This window comes from Macrobrachium rosenbergii, chromosome 53 (assembly GCF_040412425.1).
Source record: "Macrobrachium rosenbergii isolate ZJJX-2024 chromosome 53, ASM4041242v1, whole genome shotgun sequence".
NCBI classification, from domain to species: domain Eukaryota; kingdom Metazoa; phylum Arthropoda; class Malacostraca; order Decapoda; family Palaemonidae; genus Macrobrachium; species Macrobrachium rosenbergii.
The window spans coordinates 58,352,295-58,374,542 of NC_089793.1; positions in this window are offsets into that span (position 1 = coordinate 58,352,295).

A 22,248-nucleotide genomic window follows, 5' to 3' on the forward strand; every position below is an offset into this window, starting at 1 on the left:
GCCTAATCAAGTTAGTGACACGGTTAATATGCTTTTCTGGGAATTAAGGAATAAAACATGCGAAGCTGAAATCTTAGCTCGTGATTTGCTTATGTGGTCAATGCCTCATGAAGCTACAGAAAGGCGTAACCCACTTGTTTTAGCGGCATTAAACTTGGTTTCAGTAGCTGGTCTTGGTTTGGGAATTTCTAATCGGCTTAAACTTCGCGATCACGGGGTTACAATCGAAAATCTGGAACATCAACAAGAGGTATTAGCAGGAGAACTAAACAGGCAAATTCAAGCTTTGAACGGCGTAATTAGTAATGTAAATGAACAATCACGACGTTTCAATCAGGTTCATGACACTCAAGTTTTGTTAGCAACTTTGATGTATTATCATGCTAAAATTGATCATGTATCCTCGAGAGTTTCAAGATTTATTGAAAAATCAACGGACTGTGTGGAAGCCATAACACTTGCTGCTAAAGGCGTTTTGTCTCCTCATTTGTTACCAATTAAAGATCTTGCCCAAATTATCAGTAATGCTCATGATAGAATGCGTTATGTTCCAGTAGTAGATTTTCATAAGATTGAATTTTATTACAGTTTGATCACAGTTAAAGTTGACCTTAATAAGATCGTAATCGACATTCCTTTTAACCCATCAGATGCGTGGAAAGCGTATAAAATTTCGCCTTTTCCTACGTGTGTATCTAACGTCTCGACGCCTTTTATTAATAACCTGTTAGCTCTAGTATTGGTTTCTGCCAATGAGGAATCTTATACGGTAGTCAGAGATCAAGAACTGTTAAATGATTGCTATGATGTTATAGGTTTTAAGGTGTGCAGGATCGATTTGTTTGAATTCGGGAATATATCAAATACAGTATGTCCTTGGGTTCATGCGAATTGGACTTAGTACTTAACAGAACCTCTCCCCATACACGTGAACATTGTTTGGGTGGTCTGGTCAGGTATAACGACAATCAGTTTCGTCAGAGGCTCTTGAATGGCACGGCATTCGTCTTCTCTGCGGAAGCATACAGCGTCATTTGCCCGGACGGAACTAGGGCATCAGGAAATATGTTCGTCGTTAATGATGGTTGCACTGCTACAACGTTGTCGCTTGTCATACAGGCTATGGTTACTATCATCCGTGGGCGTAATTTCTCAACATCAAAACAAAGGTCTGACAATTCCCTACAGTAGGCCCGTCGAAAACGCTATTGCATCATTGGACCTGTTATCTCCTCTCTCTCCATTCTGCTGTTCGCCACGACTTTCTTCTCTCTCTACGTTTAATTGCCATCGGTATGTTGCTGGGATGCCATAACACGTAGCTGCCAGCTTGTTGCGTTTTGGAAAAGAACACGAGGACTGAAGGAGGACATTGCGAAATCCTGTGGTGCTCAAAGGTCCCCATTGGATATGAGTCATTTATATGTATAGGGTTAAATAAAATGTGATAACTGGCCATTATTTTCATTAAACCCGACTGCACAGAGAAAGACTGAAAAGGTTTTTGTTGCAAGGGTAATAAATGCGGGGAGAAGAAAAACATTGGTGGTGATATTTACTATAATCTTATATAATGGCTACATTTATTTCTTTAATAAAAAAATAATACATATGTATCATTATATACATGTTGTAATATATACATTTTGTGGCATATTGGTCAATCATGATATGGTGCATTAATATCTGGATATCCATACTGGTTAATCTAACAGGATAACTATGAGTTATGTCTGTTTCATCTGGTTTATATAATTATCTGTTTTAAATAACCTCATCATATGATTATTATTGTTTTGTCTGGATACATTTTTAGACATTGATTTTTTAATCTTCATCTTTGCATATGTATTCATGAATCTTGTGCACACAATTATGAAACATGTTTCTATATATATTTTCTATATATAATTTCTATATATGTAATTTCTACATATATTTCCTACGTATGATTTCTACATATAATGTCTACATATATTTTCTGTATGTGATTTCTATATATAATCTCCATTCACATTATCAGTATAATGAATGTTGAAAGTGTATAGTTTTTGCTTTGCTTTCCGAGTAGTTATACTTAGCTCACGGGTGAATGTTTTGGTGATTTCGTTCCTGTTGTGTTTTTACGTAAAGCAAATGTCATGATCTGACATGATATAAAAATGGAACCAATAGTTCCATTCATATTAAACTTTAAAGTGGACTTATTAAAATATATATATCTGTGGGAAACACGAGAGAGGTGTTGTTTATGAATCAAAGATCTAGTCCATCAAGTCGCACATTTTCATGCAGAAATAAATCAGCAATGTGTTGTTTGGAAAACAGTATGTCAGCATAAGTCAACGTCCTCTTTTGTTCTAAGCTGAGAGCTGTCACGTAAACAGTAAGGAATCCTTGGGAACATAAATGGTGTGTGAGTTCGTGTGTGTGTAAAATGATAGGTCTTGTTATGATGTGGCGTGGAAGTTTTAAGATAGATCAAAATGGGAAATCATCCTGTGTAGACTCATTGTTACCCTGTTGTACAAATAAAAACAAATTATAGTCACACAGAATCCCATTATGGAGTTTGTCTAAAGCCTACCAGAAGAACTTTACTATTTCTAAATAAATAAACTCATTGCACAACCATGGAGGAATCTTTGAAGATGCAATTCCATTTCTCTGACTGTAATGAATACAAACACATAATAAGAAATAGTTGGGCATTGTAAGTGAAGCTATTATGACCTCGCTTTTCGAGATCGACAACCTTTACTGAAACAAGTAGTTGGGCTGAAATGACTGATAAGGTGACAAACAAAGGAGAGAAAAGCAGAACAAATACAAAATGTTTACCTAAAAATTGAATTAATTACAAAATATGTACATATTTAAAGTCGAGTAAAGAAAATTAAATTTAAAATAAATGAACATATCATGAATAACCAAAAGCATCATAAAATGAATCAACAATACATTAAAAAATGACGAGTCAAAAAAAAAAAAACATTAGCAGCACAATTACATTTACATAAATTCAGAACCTAGAACAAAAAAAAAAAATAAGAACAATAAATGGTCAAATCAATAAAATAGATTAACAAATCATAAACATACAAAATCATGAATATTAACAGGCAGCAAAGCGATGAACATCCTCAGACGAACTCAATAGAGTCGACGAAACAGCCCCAAGCTGCTTAACAGGAACACTGCAGGACAACTCCGACACCGACAGAGCCGACACGGCAACCATCTCGTCCTCAAGCACAGTGCTGACGTCCTCCTCCAGTACCGACGACCACGACAGAGCCGACACGGCAACCATCTCGTCCTCAAGCAACGTACTGACGTCCTCCTCCAGTCACGACGACCATGACAGAGCCGACACGGCAACCATCTCGTCCTCAAAAATCTCCGCTGCTCTGCTGCCGGGACCTGACTCGCAGGTACGAATACCTGCTGCTGCTACTCCAACTGGCTTTGCTACTCCAACTGGCTTGCTGCTAAATCAACCTGATTCGTTGCTGCGGACGAACCTGAAAAACGAAAGTCTGACGCCATCCATCAGACGTCAACTCGCCAGTAATTAAAAACAAAAAAAACAAAGGAGGCAACAATCACTAAGGGAACAATCGACAAACGATTGTTTTAAACAAATAAACCTAACAGAAAAAAAAATTTTCAATAAAATTTTTTTTTTTTACAGACAAAATACTCTCCCCCAATGCTGCCACACCCTCGCCAGCCAAAACAGAACCAACCCTGGCCTAAGGTCGCCAATATTATGATCTCGCTTTTCGAGATCGACAGGTTCTTTACTGAAACAAGTAGTTGGGCTGAAATGACTGACGAGAGGTGACAAACAAAGGAGAGAGGAGCAGAACAAATACAAAAAGTTTACCTTAAAATTGATTTATTTACAAAGCTATGTACATATTTACAGTCGAGTCAGGTTCAATTAAATTTAAAATAAATGAACATATCATGAATAACCAAAAATAATCAAAAGGATAAAAAAAACAACACATTACAAATGACGAGTCAAAAAAATCGTAAAACATTAAAGCACAAATACATTTACATAAATTCAGAACCTAGAAATACGAAAAAATAAACCCCAAGAATTCAATAAAATGGTCAAATCAATAAAATAGATTAACAAATCATAAACAAATAAAATCATGAATATTAACAGGCAGCAAAGTGATGAACATCCTCAGACGAACTCAATAGAGTCGACAGAAACAGCCAGCAAATGCTTAACAGGAACACTGCAGGACAACTCCGAATAACCGACAGAGCCGATACGGCAACCATCTCGTCCTCAAAAACAGTGCTGACGTCCTCCTCCAGTACCGACGGCCACGACAGAGCCGACACGGCAACCATCTCGTCCTCAAGCAACGTACTGACGTCCTCCTCCATATCACGACGACCATGACAGAGCCGACACGGCAACCATCTCGTCCTCAAAAACTCTCCTGCTGCTCTGCTGCCAGGGACCTGACTCACAGGTACGAATACCTGCTGCTGCTAAATAACTGGCTTGCTGCTAAATCAACCTGATTCGTTGCTGCTAAGTAACCTGACTGACGAATCTGACGCCATCCATCAGACGTCAACTCGCCAGTAAGAAAAAACAAAAAAAAACAAAATAAATAAACAATCAATAAATAAACAATCGACAAACGATTGTTCCTAACACCTAAATAAATAACAGAAAAAAATTTTAAATAAAAATTTTTTTACATAACAAAATACTCCCCCAATGCTGCCACACCCTCGCCAGCCAAAAAAGAACCAAAAATGGCCTAAGGTCGCCAATATTATGATCTCGCTAAAAGATCGAAGGTTCTTTAAAAAAACAAGTAATTGGGCTGAAATGACTGACGAGAGGTGACAAACAAAGGAGAGAGGAGCAGAACAAATACAAAAAAGTTTAAATTAAAATTTATTTATTTACAAAAAATGTAATAATTACATCGAGTCAAATTCAATTAAATTTAAAATAAATAAATGAAAATATCATGAAATAACCAAAATAAATCAAATAAATAAAAATCAGCTCAAAAGAAACATTACAAATGAAAATAAATAAAAAAAACGTAAAACATTAAAATTTAAATAAATGAAATAAATAAATAAATTAAATAACCTAGAAATCAAAAAAATAAATAAAAAATAAATGGTCAAAATAAATAAAATAGATTAACAAATAAAAAAACAAAATCATGAATATTAACAGGCAAAAAAATAATGAACATCCTCAAATAAACTAAATAAATAAAAAACAATCCAAATAAATAAAAATAAATAAATAACATAAATAAACTGCAGGAAATAAATAAATAACCGAAAAAGCCGAACGGCAACCATCTCGTCCTCAAGCACAGTGCTGAATCCTCCTCCAGTCAATAACGACCATGACAGAGCCGAACACGGCAACCATCTCGTCCTCAAATAAACAGTGCTGACGTCCTCCTCCAGTACCGACGACCAAACAGAGCCGACACGGCAACCATCTCGTCCTCAAGAAACGTACTGACGTCCTCCTCCAATCACGACGACCAAATACAGAGCCGACACGGCAACCATCTCGTCCTCAAAAACTCTCCGCTGCTCTGCTGCCAAATACCTGACTCGCAGGTACGAATACCTGCTGCTGCTAACTCCAACTGGCTTGTTGCTGCCCTCAACCTGATAAATGCTGCTAAATAACCTGACTAAATAAATAAAAAGTCTGACGCCATTCATCCAGACGTCAAAATAGTAATTAAAAAAAAAAAAAAACAAAAAAAATAAGGCAACAATCCACTAAAAAAACAATCGACAAACGATTGTTCCTAACACCTAACCTAACAGAAAAAAATAAATTTTTCAATAAAATTTTTTTTTTTACAAACAAAATAAAATCTCCCCCCAATGCTGCCACACCTAAATAAAGCCAAAACAGAACCAACCCTGGCCTAAGGTCGCCAATATTATGATCTCGCTTTTCGAGATCGACAGGTTCTTTAAAATGAAACAAGTAATTGGGCTGAAATGACTGAAAGAGGTGACAAACAAAGGAGATAGGAGCAAACAAATAAAAAAAAAATTACCTTAAAATTAGATTTATTTACAAGCTATAACATATAATTACAGTGAGTCAGGTTCAATTTAAATAAAAATAAAAATGAAAAATATCATGAATAAAATGAAAAATAAAATATAATAAAAATGAGCAGCTCAAATAAATAAATTAATAAATAAAAATAAATAAAAAAAACGTAAAACATTAATAACAAATAATTTAAATAAATTCAAACCTATAAATAAAAAAGCCATAAAAATAAATGGTAAAAAAAAATAAAAAAAATTAAAAAAAATAAACATACAAAATCATGAATAATTAAAAATAGGCATAAAAAATTAACATCCTCAATAACGAAAAATAAATAAACTCGAATTAAAACAGCCACAAAAATGCTTAAAGGAACACTGCAGGACAACTCCCGAAATACAGAGCCGACACGGCAACCATCTCGTCCTCAAGCAAAGTGCTGACGTCCTCCTCAGTACCGACGGCCATGACAGAGCCGACACGGCAACCATCTCGTCCTCAAGCAACGTAATGACGTCCTCCTCCAGTCAATACGACCAAGACAGAGCCGACACGGCAACCATCTCGTCCTCAAAAACTCTCCGCTGCTCTGCTGCCAGGACCTGACTCGCAGGTACGAATACCTGCTGCTGCTACTCCAACTGGCTTGCTGGACTACCCTCAACCTGATTCGTTGCTGCTACGAACCTGACTGATTGCGAAAAAATGACGCCATTCATCAGACGTCAACTCGCCAGTAATTAAAAACAAACAAAAACAAAAATAGGCAACAATCCACTAAGGGAACAATCGACAAACGATTGTTTCTAACACCTAAATACCTAACAACAAAAAAAAAAAATAATAAAAATTTTTTTTTTTTAAATAAAAATACTCTCCCCCAATGCTGCAACACCCTCGCCAGCCAAAACAGAACCAACCCTGGCCTAAGGTCGCCAATATTATGATCTCGCTCTCCTTTAAATCGAGATCGACAGGTTCTTTAAAATAAACAAGTAAATGGGCTGAAATGACTGACGAGAGGTGATAAACAAAGGAGAGAGGAGCAGAACAAATACAAAAAGTTTACCTTAAAATTGATTTTATTTAAAAAGCTATACATATTTACAGTCAAGTCAGGTTCAATTAAATAAATAAATAAAAATGAACATAAATCAAATGAATAACCAAAATATCATAAATAAGCAAATAAATAAAAAACAGACATTTAAATTTAAAAAATGAAAATAAATAAAAAAAATAAAAACATTAGCAGCACAATTACATTTAAAAATAAATTCAGAACCTAGAACAAAAAAAAATAACAATAAATGGTCAAATCAATAAAATAGATTAACAAATAATAAACATACAAAATCATGAATAAATAAATGGCAGCAAAGCGATGAAATCCTCAGACGAACTCAAAAAGAGTCGACAAAACAACCCCAAGCTGCTTAACAGGAACACTGCAGGACAACTCCGACACTGACAGAGCCGACACGACAACCATCTCGTCCTCAAGCACAGTGCTGACGTCCTCCTCCAGTACCGACGACCACGACAGAGCCGACACGGCAACCATCTCGTCCTCAAGAAACGTACTGACGTCCTCCTCCATCTCACGACGACCATGACAGAGCCGACACGGCAACCATCTTGTCCTCAAAAACTCTCCGCTGCTCTGCTGCCAGGACCTGACTCAAAGGTACGGATACCTGCTGCTGCTACTCCAACTGGCTTGCTGCTGCCAACTGGCTTGCTGCTACCCAACCTGATTCGTTGCTGCTAATAAATATAAACTGACGACGAAGTCTGACGCCATCCATCAGACGACAACTCGCCAGTAATTAAAAACAAAAAAAAAAAAAAAGGCAACAATCCACTAAGGGAACAATCGACAAACGATTGTTCCTAACACCTCCCACCTAACAGAAAAAAAATAAATTTTTTCAATAAAAAATTTTTTTTTACAGACAAAATACTCCCCCAATGCTGCCACACCCTCGCCAGCCAAATTAGAACCAACCCTGGCCTAAGGTCGCCAATATTATGATCTCGCTTTTCGAGATCGACAGGTTCTTTAAAATAAACAAGTAAATGGGCTGAAAAATGACTGACGAGAGGTGACAAACAAAAATAGATAGGAGCAGAACAAATACAAAAAAGTTACCTTAAAAATAATTTATTTACAAAATTATATGTACATATTTAAAGTCGAGTCAGGTTCAATTAAATTTAAAATAAAAATGAACATATAAAACAATATAAAATAACCAAAAAAATCATCATAAAAATGAGCAAAATAAACAGACAAATTACAAATGACGAGTCAAAAAAACGTAAAACATTAGCAGCAATAAAAAAACAAGTTAAATTTAAATAAATTCAAAACCTAGAAAAAAAATAAAAACAATAAATGGTCAAATCAATAAAATAGATTAACAAATCAATTAAACATAAAAAAATCATAATAAATAAAACTAGGCAGCAAAAACTGATAAATCCTCAGACGAACTCAATAGAGTCGACGAAACAACCATCCAAGCTGCTTAACAGGAACACTGCAGGACAACTCCGACACCGACAGAGCCGACACGGCAACCATCTCGTCCTCAAGCACAGTGCTGACGTCCTCCTCCAGTACCGACGACCACGACAGAGCCGACACGGCAACCATCTCGTCCTCAAGCAACGTACTGACGTCCTCCTCCAATCACGACGACCATGACAGAGCCGACACGGCAACCATCTCGTCCTCAAAAAACTCTCCGTCCTCCTCTGCTCTGCTGCCGACCTGACTCGCTCGGTACGAATACCTGCTGCTGCTACTCCAACTGGCTTGCTGCTACTCCAACTGGCTGCTCTACCTGACCTGATTCGTTGCTGCTACGAACCTGACTGACGAAGTCTGACGCCATCCATCAGACGACAACTCGCCAGTAATTAAAACACAAAACAAAAACAAAGGAGGCAACAATCCACCAAGGGAACAATCGACAAACGATTGTTCCTAAACACCTCCCACCTAACAGAAAAAAAAAATTTCAATAAAATTTTTTTTTTTTACAGACAAAATACTCTCCCCCATGCTGCCACACCAGAGCGCCAGCCAAAACAGAACCAATCCTGGCCTAAGGTCGCCAATATTATGATCTCGCTTTTCGAGATCAACAGGTTCTTTAAAATAAACAAGTAGTTGGGCTGAAAATGACTGACGAGAGGTGACAAACAAAGGAGAGAGGAGCAGAACAAAAATGCAAAAGTTTACCTTAAAATTAATTTTATTTACAAAAAAAATATATACATATTTACAGTCGAGTCAGGTTCAATTAAAAATTTAAAATAAATAAACATATAAATGAATAACCAAAAGCAACAAATCATCAAGGATGAGCAGCTCAAACAGAATACATTACAAATGACGAGTCAAAAAAAACGTAAAACATTAGCAACAATGACATTTACAAATTCAAACCTAATCTGAAAAAAAAAAAAAAAATAAATGGTCAAATCAATAAAATAGATAAAACAAATCATAAACATACAAAATCAATGAATATTAAAGGCAGCAAAGCGATGAACATCCTCAGACAAAAACTCAATAGAAATACGAAACAGCCCCAACTAAATAACAGGAACACTGCAGGACAACTCCGACACCGACAGAGTCGAAACGACAACCATCTCGTCCTCAAGCACAGTGCTGACGTCCTCCTCCAGTACCGACGACCACGACAGAGCCGATACGGCAACCATCTCGTCCTCAAGCACAGTGCTGACGTCCTCCTCCAGTACCGACGACCACGACAGAGCCGACACGGCAACCATCTCGTCCTCAAAAAACTCTCCGCCTGCTCTGCTGCCAGGACCTGACTCAAAGGTACGAATACCTGCTGCTGCTACTCCAACTGGCTTGCTGCTACCCTCAACCTGATTCGTTGCTGCCCTGAACCTGACTGAAGAAGTCTGACGCCATCCATCAGACGTCAACTCGCCAGAAATAAAAAAAAATAAATAAAAACAAAAATAGTAACAACGCCAATAAAAATAAACAATCGACAAACGAAAAACAAAAAAAAAAAAATAAATAAAAATCCCACCTAAATAAAAAAAAATTTTCAAAATAAAAATTTTTTTTAAATAAAAAAAAAAAAATAAATAAATAAATAAAAATTTTTTTTAAATAAATAAAAAATAATAAATAAAAATAAATAAATAAATAGCCAAAACAGAACCAACCCTGGCCTAAGGTCGCCAATATTATGATCTCGCTTTTCGAGATCGACAGGTTCTTTAAAATAAACAAGCAATTGGGCTGAAATGACTGACGAGAGGTGACAAACAAAGGAGGGAGGAGCAGAACAAATACAAAAAAAATACCTTAAAATTAATTTATTTACAAAGCTATGTACATATTTATAGTCGAGTCAAATGTTCAAATAAAAATTGATAAACAATTAAAATAAATGAACATATCATGAATAAATAAATCAAAATCAAAATCAAATGAGCAAAATAACAAATAAATATCATAATTAACCATTAAATAAACGTACAAAAATGACGAGTAAAAAAATAATAAAACATTAAATAGCAAAAATACATTTACATAAAAATAAACCAAGAACAAAAAAAAATAAAGAATAAATAAATGGTCAAATCAATAAAATAGATTAACAAATCATAAAACCATAATAAAAATCATAATAAATTAAAAAAATGGAAGTAAACATCCTCAGAAAACTAATAAATCGAAATAAACTGGCTGCTCAACAGGAACACTGCAGGACACAACAAAGACAGAGCCGACACGACAACCATCTCGTCCTCAAGCACAGTGCTGACGTCCTCCTCCAGTACCGACGACCACGACAGAGCCGACACGGCAACCATCTCGTCCTCAAACGTAACGTCCTCCTGTCACGACGACCATGACAGAGCCGACACGGCAACCATCCAAGAAACGTACTGACGTCCTCCTCCACGACCATGACAGAGCCGACACGGCAACCATCTCGTCCTCAAAAACTCTCCGCTGCTCTGCTCGCCAGGATAAATGACTCTGGTACGAATACCTGCTGCTGCTACTCCAACTGGCTTGCTGCTACCCTCAACCTGATTCGTTGCTGCTACGAACCTGACTGACGAAGTCTGACGCCATCCATCAGACGACAACTCGCCAGCAATTAAAAAAACACAAAAAAAAAAAAAGGAGGCAACAATCCACCAAGGGAACAATCGACAAACGATTGTTCCTAACACCTGCCCACCTAACAGAAAAAAAAAAAATTTTCAATAAAAATTTTTTTTTAAAAACAAAATACTCTCCCCCGATGCTGCCACACCCTCGCCAGCCAAAACAGAACCAACCCTGGCCTAAGGTCGCCAATATTATGATCTCGCTTTTCCGAGATCGACAGGTTCTTTAAAATAAACAAGCAATTGGGCTGAAATGACTGACGAGAGGTGACAAACAAAGGAGAGAGGAGCAGAACAAATACAAAAAAGTTTACCTTAAAATTGATTTATTTACAAAAAATATATACATATTTACAGTCGAGTCAAATGTTCAATTAAATTTAAAAATAAAATGAACATATAATGTAAAATGAATAAATAAAAAATCATCATAAAACATGAGCAAAATAAATATCATCAAGCAGACATTAAACTACAAATGACATTAAGAGTCAAAAATAATTAAAACATTAGCAATAATTAACATTTACATAAATTCAAAACCTAGAACGAAAAAAGCCAGAACAATAAATGGTCAAATCAATAAAATAGATTAACAAAATCATAAACAAACAAAATCATAATATTAACCGGCAAAATTAATAAAAAAATATCCTCAGACGCAAATACAATAAAGTCACAAAATAAACTGGCTGCTCAACAGGAACACTGCAGGACAACTAAGACAGAGCCGACAAACCGACGGCAACCATCTCGTCCTCAAGCACAGTGCTGACGTCCTCCTCCAGTACCGACGACCACGACAGAGCCGACACGGCAACCATCTCGTCCTCAAAAAACGTACTGACGTCCTCCTCCAGTCACGACGACCATGACAGAGCCGACACGGCAACCATCTCGTCCTCAAAAACTACTCCGCTGCTCTGCTGCCGAGGAACCTGACTCAACAAACTCTCCGTACGAATACCTGCTGCTGCTACTCCAACTGGCTTGCTGCTGCCAACCATGGTCTTCTGCCCTCAACCTGATTCGTTGCTGCTACGAACCTGACTGACGAACCTGACTGAATAAGTCTGACGCCATCCATCAGACGACAACTCGCCAGTAATTAAAAAAAAACAAAAAAAGGAGGCAACAATCCACCAAGGGAACAATCGACAAACGATTGTTCCTAACACCTCCCCACCTAACAGAAAAAAAAATTTTCAATAAAATTTTTTTTTTTTTACAGACAAAATACTCCCCCAATGCTGCCACACCCCCGCCAGCCAAAACAGAACCAATCCTGGCCTAAGGTCGCCAATATTATGATCTCGCTTTTCGAGATCGACAGGTTCTTTAAAATAAACAAGCAATTGGGCTGAAATGACTGACGAGAGGTGACAAACAAAGGAGAAGGAGCAGAACAAATACAAAAAAATTACCTTAAAATTAAAAAATTTACAAAAAACATATATATACATCGAGTCAGGTTCAATTAAATTTAAAATAAATGAACATATCTTGAATAATAAAAATAAAAGCATCATAAGGATAGCAACAAATAAATCAACAGAAACAAAATAATAATAATGACGAGTCAAAAACGTAAAACATTAGCAAAACAATTACATTTAATAAATTCAGAATACAAGAACAAAAAAGCCAGAACAATAAATGGTCAAACAATCAAAAAAAACTATTACAAACAAATCATAAACATAAAAATCATAATAAATAACAGATAAATGGAGTCAGTAAAATATACATGAAATCCAATCAATAAACTACAAAAAGTAAGACGAAAATGTCAGCCCCAAGCTGCTTAATTAAAGGAACACTGCAGGACAACTGTATGACACCGACAGAGCCGACACGGCAACCATCTCGTCCTCAAGCACAGTGCTGACGTCCTCCTCCAGTACCGACGACCAATACAGAGCCGACACGGCAACCATCTCGTCCTCAAAAACGTACTGACGTCCTCCTCCAGTCACGACGACCATGACAGAGCCGACACGGCAACCATCTCGTCCTCAAAACGTAAACGTCCTCCTCCAATCCGCTGCTCTGCCTGCCACTCTCCGGGGACCTGACTCGCAGGTACGGATACCTGCTGCTGCTACTACCAACTGGCTTGCTGCTACTAACCTTCGGTCGTGCCCTACTGGCTTTGCTGCTACCCTCAACCTGATTCGTTGCTGTTATGAACCTGACTGACGAAGTCTGACGCCATTCATCAGACGTCAACTCGCCAGTAATTAAAACAAACAAAAACAAAAGGAGGCAACAATCCACTAAGGGAACAATCGACAAACGATTGTTCCTAACACCTAAACCTAACAGAAAAAAAAATTTTCAATAAAAATTTTTTTACAAACAAAATACTCCCCCCTGCTGCCCACACCTCGCCAGCCAAAACAGAACCAACCCTGGCCTAAGGTCGCCAATATTATGATCTCGCTTTTAAAGATCGACAGGTTCTTTAAAATAAACAAGTAATTGGGCTGAAATGACTGACGAGAGGTGACAAACAAAGGAGAGAGGAGCAGAACAAATACAAAAAAATTACCTTAAAATTAATTTATTTACAAAAAATGTACATATTTACAGTCGAGTCAGGTTCAATTTAAATTTAAAATAAATGAACATATAAATGAAAATAACAAAAAGCATCAAAAGGATGAGCAAAAAAACAGACACATTACAAATGACTTTAGTCAAAAAAAAATAAAATCATTAGAAATAAGCACAATTACATTTACATAAATTCAGAACCTAATTAAAAAAACAAAAAAGCCAGAAACAATAAATGGTCAAATCAATAAAATAATTAACAAATCATAAACATACAAAAATCAAATATTAAAAGGCAGCAAAAATGATGAACATCCTCAGACGAACTCAATAAGTCGACGAAACAGCCCCAAGCTGCTTAACAAATAACTGCAGGAAACTCCGACACCGACAGAATAAGACAGAGCCGACGGCAACCATCTCGTCCTCAAGCACAGTGCTGACGTCCTCCTCCAGTACCGACGACCACGACAGAGCCGATACGGCAACCATCTCGTCCTCAAGCACAGTGCTGACGTCCTCCTCCAGTACCGACGACCACGACAGAGTCGAAACGACAACCATCTCGTCCTCAAAAACGTACTGACGTCCTCCTCCAGTCACGACGACCATGACAGAGCCGACACGGCAACCATCTCGTCCTCAAAAACTCTCCGCTGCTCTGCTGCAATACCTGACTCGATTAGGTACGAATACCTGCTGCTGCTACTACCAATGGCTCTGGCTTGCCATGCTACCCTCAACCTGATTCGTTGCTGCTAACCTGAACCTGATGAACTGACGAAGTCTGACGCCATCCATCAGACGTCAACTCGCCAGTAATTAAAAACAAAAAAAACAAAGGAGGCAACAATCCACTAAAGGAACAATCGACAAACGATTGTTCCCAACACCTCCCACCTAACAGAAAAAAAAAAATTTTCAATAAAAATTTTTTTTTTACAAACAAATACTCCCCCCAATGCTGCCACACCCTCGCCAGCCAAAACAGAACCAACCTCTGGCCTAAGGTCGCCAATATTATGATCTCGCTTTTCGAGATCGACAGGTTCTTTAAAATAAACAAGTAGTTGGGCTGTAATGACTGACGAGAGGTGACAAACAAAGGAGAGAGGAGCAGAACAAATACAAAAGTTTACCTTAAAAAATTAATTTATTTACAAAATAATTACATATTTACAGTCGAGTCAAATGTTCAATTAAATTTAAAAATAAAAATGAACATATCAAATAACCAAAAGCATCATAAGGATGAGCAGCTCAACAGACATTAATTACAAATGAAAGAGTCAAAAAAATTAAAACATTAGCAATAAATTACATTTACAAAAATTCAGAACCTAGAACAAAAAAGCCAGAACAATAAATGGTCAAAAATCAATAAAATAGATTAACAAATCATAAACATAAAAAATCAATGAATATTAACAGGCAGCAAAGCGATGAACATCCTCAGACGAACTCAATAGACAACGACAGAGCCGAAACAGCCCCAAAGCTGCTTAACAGGAACACTGCAGGACAACTCCGACACCGACAGAGCCGACACGGCAACCATCTCGTCCTCAAAAACAGTGCTGACGTCCTCCTCCAGTACCGACGACCACGACAGAGCCGACACGGCAACCATCTCGTCCTCAAGAAACATACTGACGTCCTCCTCCAGTCACGACGACCATGACAGAGCCGACACGGCAACCATCTCGTCCTCAAAAACTCTCCGCTGCTCTGCTGCCAGGACCTGACTAAACAGGTACGAATACCTGCTGCTGCTACTCCAACTGGCTTGCTGCGTACCCTCAACCTGATTCGTTGCTGCTACGAACCTGACTGACGAAGTCTGACGCCATCCATCAGACGTCAACTCGCCAGTAATTAAAAACAAAAAAAAAAAAAAGGAGGCAACAATCCACTAAGGAACAATCGACAAACGATTGTTCCTAACACCTCCCCACCTAACAGAAAAAAAAAGGTTTTCAATAAAATTTTTTTTTTACAAAAAAATACTCTCCCCACCATGCTGCCACACCCCGCCAGCCAAAACAGAACCAACCCTGGCCTAAGGTCGCCAATATTATGATCTCGCTTTTCGAGATCGACAGGTTTCTTTAAAATGAAACAAGTAGTTTGGCTGAAATGACTGACGAGAGGTGACAAACAAAGGAGGAGGAGCAGAACAAATACAAAAAGTTACCTTAAAATTGATTTATTTACAAAAAAAGTTATGTACATAATTTAAAGTCGAGTCAGGTTCAATTAAATATAAAATAAAAATGAACATATCATGAATAACCAAAAGCATCATAAATAGCTCAAAGACACATTACAAAATGACGAGTCAAAAAAATATTAAAACATTAGCAGCACAAACGTTACATTTACATAAATTCAAAACCTAGAACAAAAAATTCAGAACAATAAATGGTCAAATCAATAAAATAGATTAACAAATCATAAACATACAAAATCATGAATAAATAACAGGCAGCACAGTTAAATGATCGATGAACATCCTCAGACGAACTCAATAAGTCGACAAAACAGCCCCAAATGCTTAACAGGAACACTGCAGGACAACTCCGACACCGACAGAGCCGACACGGCAACCATCTCGTCCTCAAGCACAGTGCTGACGTCCTCCTCCAGTACCGACGACCACGACAGAGCCGACACGGCAACCATCTCGTCCTCAAGCAACGTACTGACGTCCTCCTCCAGTCACGACGACCATGACAGAGCCGACACGGCAACCATCTCGTCCTCAAAAACTCTCCGCTGCTCTGCTGCCAGGACCTGACTCGCAGGTACGAATACCTGCTGCTGCTACTCCAACTGGCTTGCTGCTACTCCAACTGGCTTGCTGCTACCCTCAACCTGATTCGTTGCTGCTACGAACCTGACTGACGAAGTCTGACGCCATCCATCAGACGTCAACTCGCCAGTAATTAAAAACAAACAAAAACAAAGGAGGCAACAATCCACTAAAGGAACAATCGACAAACGATTGTTCCTAACACCTGCCCACCTAACAGAAAAAAAAATTCGAACACAATAAATTTTTTTTACAGACAAAATACTTCCCAATGCTTGCACACCTCGCCAGCCAAAACAGAACCAACCCTGGCCTAAGGTCGCCAATATTATGATCTCAAGAAAGATCGACAGGTTCTTTACTGAAACAAGTAGTTTGGCTGAAATGACTGACGAGAGGTGACAAACAAATCTACGGAGAAGGAGCAGAACAAATACAAAAAAAACTTTACCTTAAAATTGATTTATTTACAAAGCTATGTACATGTGTGTGTGTTCCACATGCACTCCAAAATGCACTGAGCAATTTGAACCAAACTTGGTATCCCTATGACTTACCATCTAGGAAAGAACACTGTGGGGGTAAAACATCACTGGCACCAAAGGGGGTTTGTGGGAAAGGGTTGCAATATAAAAATAATTGAAAAATAGACATACTAGTGTCTAATCCATAGTTCTCAAGGTCACTGAGATGAATAGTAACACTCCCAATGTCCTATAAGTCCAAGTTCAGCCCGATAGGAAGTGGGTGAGAAGTGTTGAGAAATAAAATCTAAAAAATTACAAATATTAGTGTCTAATCTATAGTTTTTGAGGTTGCTGTGGTGAATAGACACACTCCCATGCCCTTTAAGTCCAAGTTCTGCCCCAAACAGGAATTGGGGGTGAAAAGTGGTGAAATATAATGTGTAAAAAATGATGGGCAATATAACTGAAGCAACTATCTAAACAGAAAAGGGGGAGAGAGAGAGAGAGCGAGAGGGAGAGGAAGTGAGAGAGAGAGGGAGAGAGAGAAAGAGAGAGCAGAGGGGGTGTTGAGAGGAGAAAGAGTTGTAAGAGAGAGAAAGAGAAGATAATATAATATATAAAATATATATATATATATATATATATATATATATATATATATATATATATATATATATATATATATATGTATGTATATATATATATATATATATATATATATATATATATATATATATATTATACCGAGTATATATATATATATATATGTATATACATACCTGTATATACTGTACATACCATAAAGCTTCCGAGGGGTGGCCTGCATTTTACGTTATACTTGCCAATTATGGCCTTACAAAACCCTCGGAAGATCACAGACAGAACAGCAACATTATCTTAACACTTTTATTTTACACACACAAGACGGTAAATTTTACAGTGGGATTGACGGACAAATGTCACTTAGATAAAACATGCGAAGAAGACAAAAGTAGAAATTCAATGATTCTTGGGGAAACAAAATGTAAGTTATATTAATCCTGCTTCTCATTGCTACCAGTTCGCTGCTTTTATAGCATAGAAGTAATATATATATATATATATATATATATATATATATATATATATATATATATATATATATATATATATATATATATATATATATATATATATATATATATATATATATATATATATATATATATATATATATATATATATATATATATATATATATCTATATATATATATATATATATATATATATATATATATATATATATATATATATATATATATCTCGGCATATATATATATAATCATTGATATATATAAATGTGAAGCGTTGAAGTAAGCTGAATATCGAAATTCACGCTACACTTATATATCTCCCCGTTGGAGAATTGTCACTGAAGGGGAATTTATATAAGTGATAAATGAATTGGAATCGTGGGGACACGAACCCGCGTGAAAAAGCCTATTCAGCGACTCCAGTTGATTTAAACCATTGAGCCATCAAGAGGTATAAGTCTCTTGCCGAGATGTCGTACTGTTTTTACCCGTCCGTGAGCGGGGAAAGTGTACTAGCCTTGACAATGACCCACCTCCGCCATGACAGTTCATTGGTACGCTTGAAACACGCAGCTCTTGTTATGAAATTTTTATCACACCGTGAAGCTACAAATGTCGCTTAATATCGAAATTCACGCTACCTCGGTATATCTCCGTTGGAGAATTGTCGCCGAAGGGGAATTTATATAAGTGATAAATGAATTGGAATCGTGGGGACACGAACCCGCGACGAAAGCCTATTCAGCGACTCCAGTTGATGTAAACCATTGAGCAATCAAGAGAGGTATAAGTCTCTTGCCGAGATGTCATACTGTTTTTACCCGTCGTGAGCAGGGAAAGTGTACTAGCCTCGACAATGACCCACCTCCGCCATGACAGTTCATTGGTACGTTTGGAACACGCAGCTCTTGTTATGAAATTTTTATCACACCATGATTTATATACAATCATGAAGCTACAAATGTCGCTTAATATCGAAATTCACGCTACCTCGGTATATCTCCGTTGGAGAATTGTCGCCGAAGGGGAATTTATATAAGTGATAAATGAACTGGAATCGTGGGGACACGAACCCGCGACGAAAGCCTATTCAGCGACTCCAGTTGACGTAAACCATTGAGCCATCAAGAGAGGTATAAGTCTCTTGCCGAGGTGTCGTACTGTTTTTACCCGTTGTGAGCGGGGAAAAGTGTACTAGCCTCGACAATGACCCACCCCGCCATGACAGTTCATTGGTACGTTTTGGAACACGCCGATCTTGTTATGAAATTTTTATCACACCGTGATTTATATACAATCATGAAGCTACAAATGTCGCTTAATATCGAAATTCACGCTGTTCGGTATATCTCCGTTGGAGAATTGTCGCCGAAAGGGGAATTTATATAAGTGATAAATGAATTGGAATCGTGGGACACGAACCCGCTGACGGAAATTTATTCAGCGACTCAGTTGGAAACGTAAACCATTGAGCCATCAAGAGGTATAAGTCTCTTGCCGAGATGTCGTACTGTTTTTACCCGTCGTGAGCGGGTTAAAGTGTACTAGCCTCGACAATGAATCACCTCCGCCATGACAGTTCATTGGTACGCTTGGGAACACGCAGCTCTTGTTATGAAATTTTTATCACACCGTGATTTATATACAATCATGAAGCTACAAATATCACTTATATAATTTCACGCTACAATATCTCCAACGGAATTGTTGCCGAAGGGGAATTTATATAAGTGACAAATGAGCTGGAATCGTTTACAAAAACCCGCGACATAAAATTTCATAACAAGACTCAGTTGGCGTAAACCACTGAGCCATCAAGGAGGTATAAGTCTCTTGCAGAGATGTCGTACACTTTTTTGTCGCTCGTGACGGGTAAAAGTGTACTAGCCTCGACAAAAGACTTACCCTCCGCCATGATGGTTCATTGGTTTACGTTTGGAACTGGAGCTCTTGTTATGAGGTTTTTTATCACGTGGTTTTATATGTCAATCATGAGAAACATTTATCGCTTAATATCAGAAATTCTTACCTCGGTATATCTCCAACGGAGAATATACCGAGCGAAGGGGGATTTATATAAGGATAAATGAATTGGAATTGTGGGGAAAATCACGACGAAAAAAATATTCATAACAAGACTCCAGTTGGCGTAAACCATTGAACCATCAAGGCGGTATAAGTCTCTTGCCGAGATGTCGTACTGTTTTTCCCGTCGTGACGGGGAAAAGCAGTAAAACATCTCGACAATGACCCACCTCCGCCATGACAGTTCAATGGTTTACGTTTGGAACAGGAGTCTCTGAATGAGGTTTTTATCACACCGTGATTTATATACAATCATCACTTATACAAATGTCGCTTAACGACAATTCACCAACGGAGTATATCTCCGTTGGAGGTATGAAGGGATTTATATAAGTGATAAATGAATTGGAATCGTAAAATCACGGTGTGATAAAAAATTTATTCAAGAGACTCCAGTTGACGTAAACCATTGAACCATCAAGAGGAGGTATTTTGTCATTGCCGAGATTCAGTACTGTTTTTTACCCGTCGTGAGCGGGGAAAGTGTACTAGCCTCGACAATGACCCACCTCTGCCATGATGGTTCATTGGTACGTTTACGGAACTGGAGCTCTTGTGAAATTTTTATCACACCGTGATTTTTATACAATCATGAAGCTACAAATGTCGCTTAATATCGAAATTCACGCTACCTCGGTATATCTCCGTTGGAGAATATCGCCGAAGGGCAATTTTATAAGTGATAAATGAATTGAATCATGGGGACACGAACCCGCGACGAAAAAATTATTCAGCGACTCAGTTGAAGTAAACCATTGAGCCATCAAGAGAGGTATAAGTCTCTTGCCGAGATGTCGTGCTGTTTTTACCCGTCGTGAGGGGAAAGTGTAATAACCTCGACAAAAGACTTATACCTCCATCATGACAGTTCATTGGTACGTTTGGAACACGCAGCTCTAGTTATGAAATTTTTATCACACCGTGATTTATATACAATCATTTAAGCTACAAATGTCGCTTCCTTCGAAATTCACGCAACGGAGGTATATCTCCGTTGGAGAATTTCGATATTGGGCACATTTATATAAGTGATAAATGAATTAGAATCGTGGGGACACAGAAATTTCACGAAAAGCCTATTCAGCGACTCCAGTTGAACGTAAACCATTGAGCCATCAAGAGATTATAAGTCTCTTGCCGAGATATCGTACTGTTTTTACCCATCGTGAGCAAAAACTTATACTAGCCTCGACAATGACCCACCTCCGCCATGACAGTTCATTGGTAACGATGTTTGGAACACGCAGCTCTTGTTATGAAATTTTTATCACACCGTGATTTATATACAATCTCCAACGGAGATATACCGAGGTAGCGTGAATTTCGATATTAAGCGACATTTGTAGCTTCATGATTGTATATAAATCACGGTGTGATAAAAATTTCATAACAAGAGCTGCGTTTCCAAACGTAACAATGAACTGTCATGGCGGAGGTGGGTCATTGTCGAGGCTAGTACACTTTCCCGCCACGACAGGTAAAACAGTAACGACATCTCGGCAAGAGACTTATACCTCTTGATGGCTCAATGGTTTACGCCAACTGGAGTCGCTGAATAGGCTTTCGTCGCGGGTTCGTGTCCCCACGATTCCAATTCATTTATCACTTATATAAATTCCTTCAAGCGACAATTCTCCAACGGAGATATACCGAGGTAGCGTGAATTTCGATATTAAGCGTCATTTGTAGCTTCATGATTGTATATAAAATCACGGTGTGATAAAAATTTCATAACAAGAGCTGCGTGTTCCAAACGTACCAATGAACTGTCATGGCGGAGGTGGGTCATTGTCGAGGTTAGTACACTTTCCCCGCTCACGACGGGTAAAAACAGTACGACATCTCGGCAAGAGACTTATACCCTCTCTGATGGCTCAATGGTTTACGCCAACTGGAGTCGCGAATAGGCTTTCGTCGCGGGTTCGTGTCCCCACGATTCCAATTCATTTATCACTTATATAAATTCCCCTTCGGCGACAATT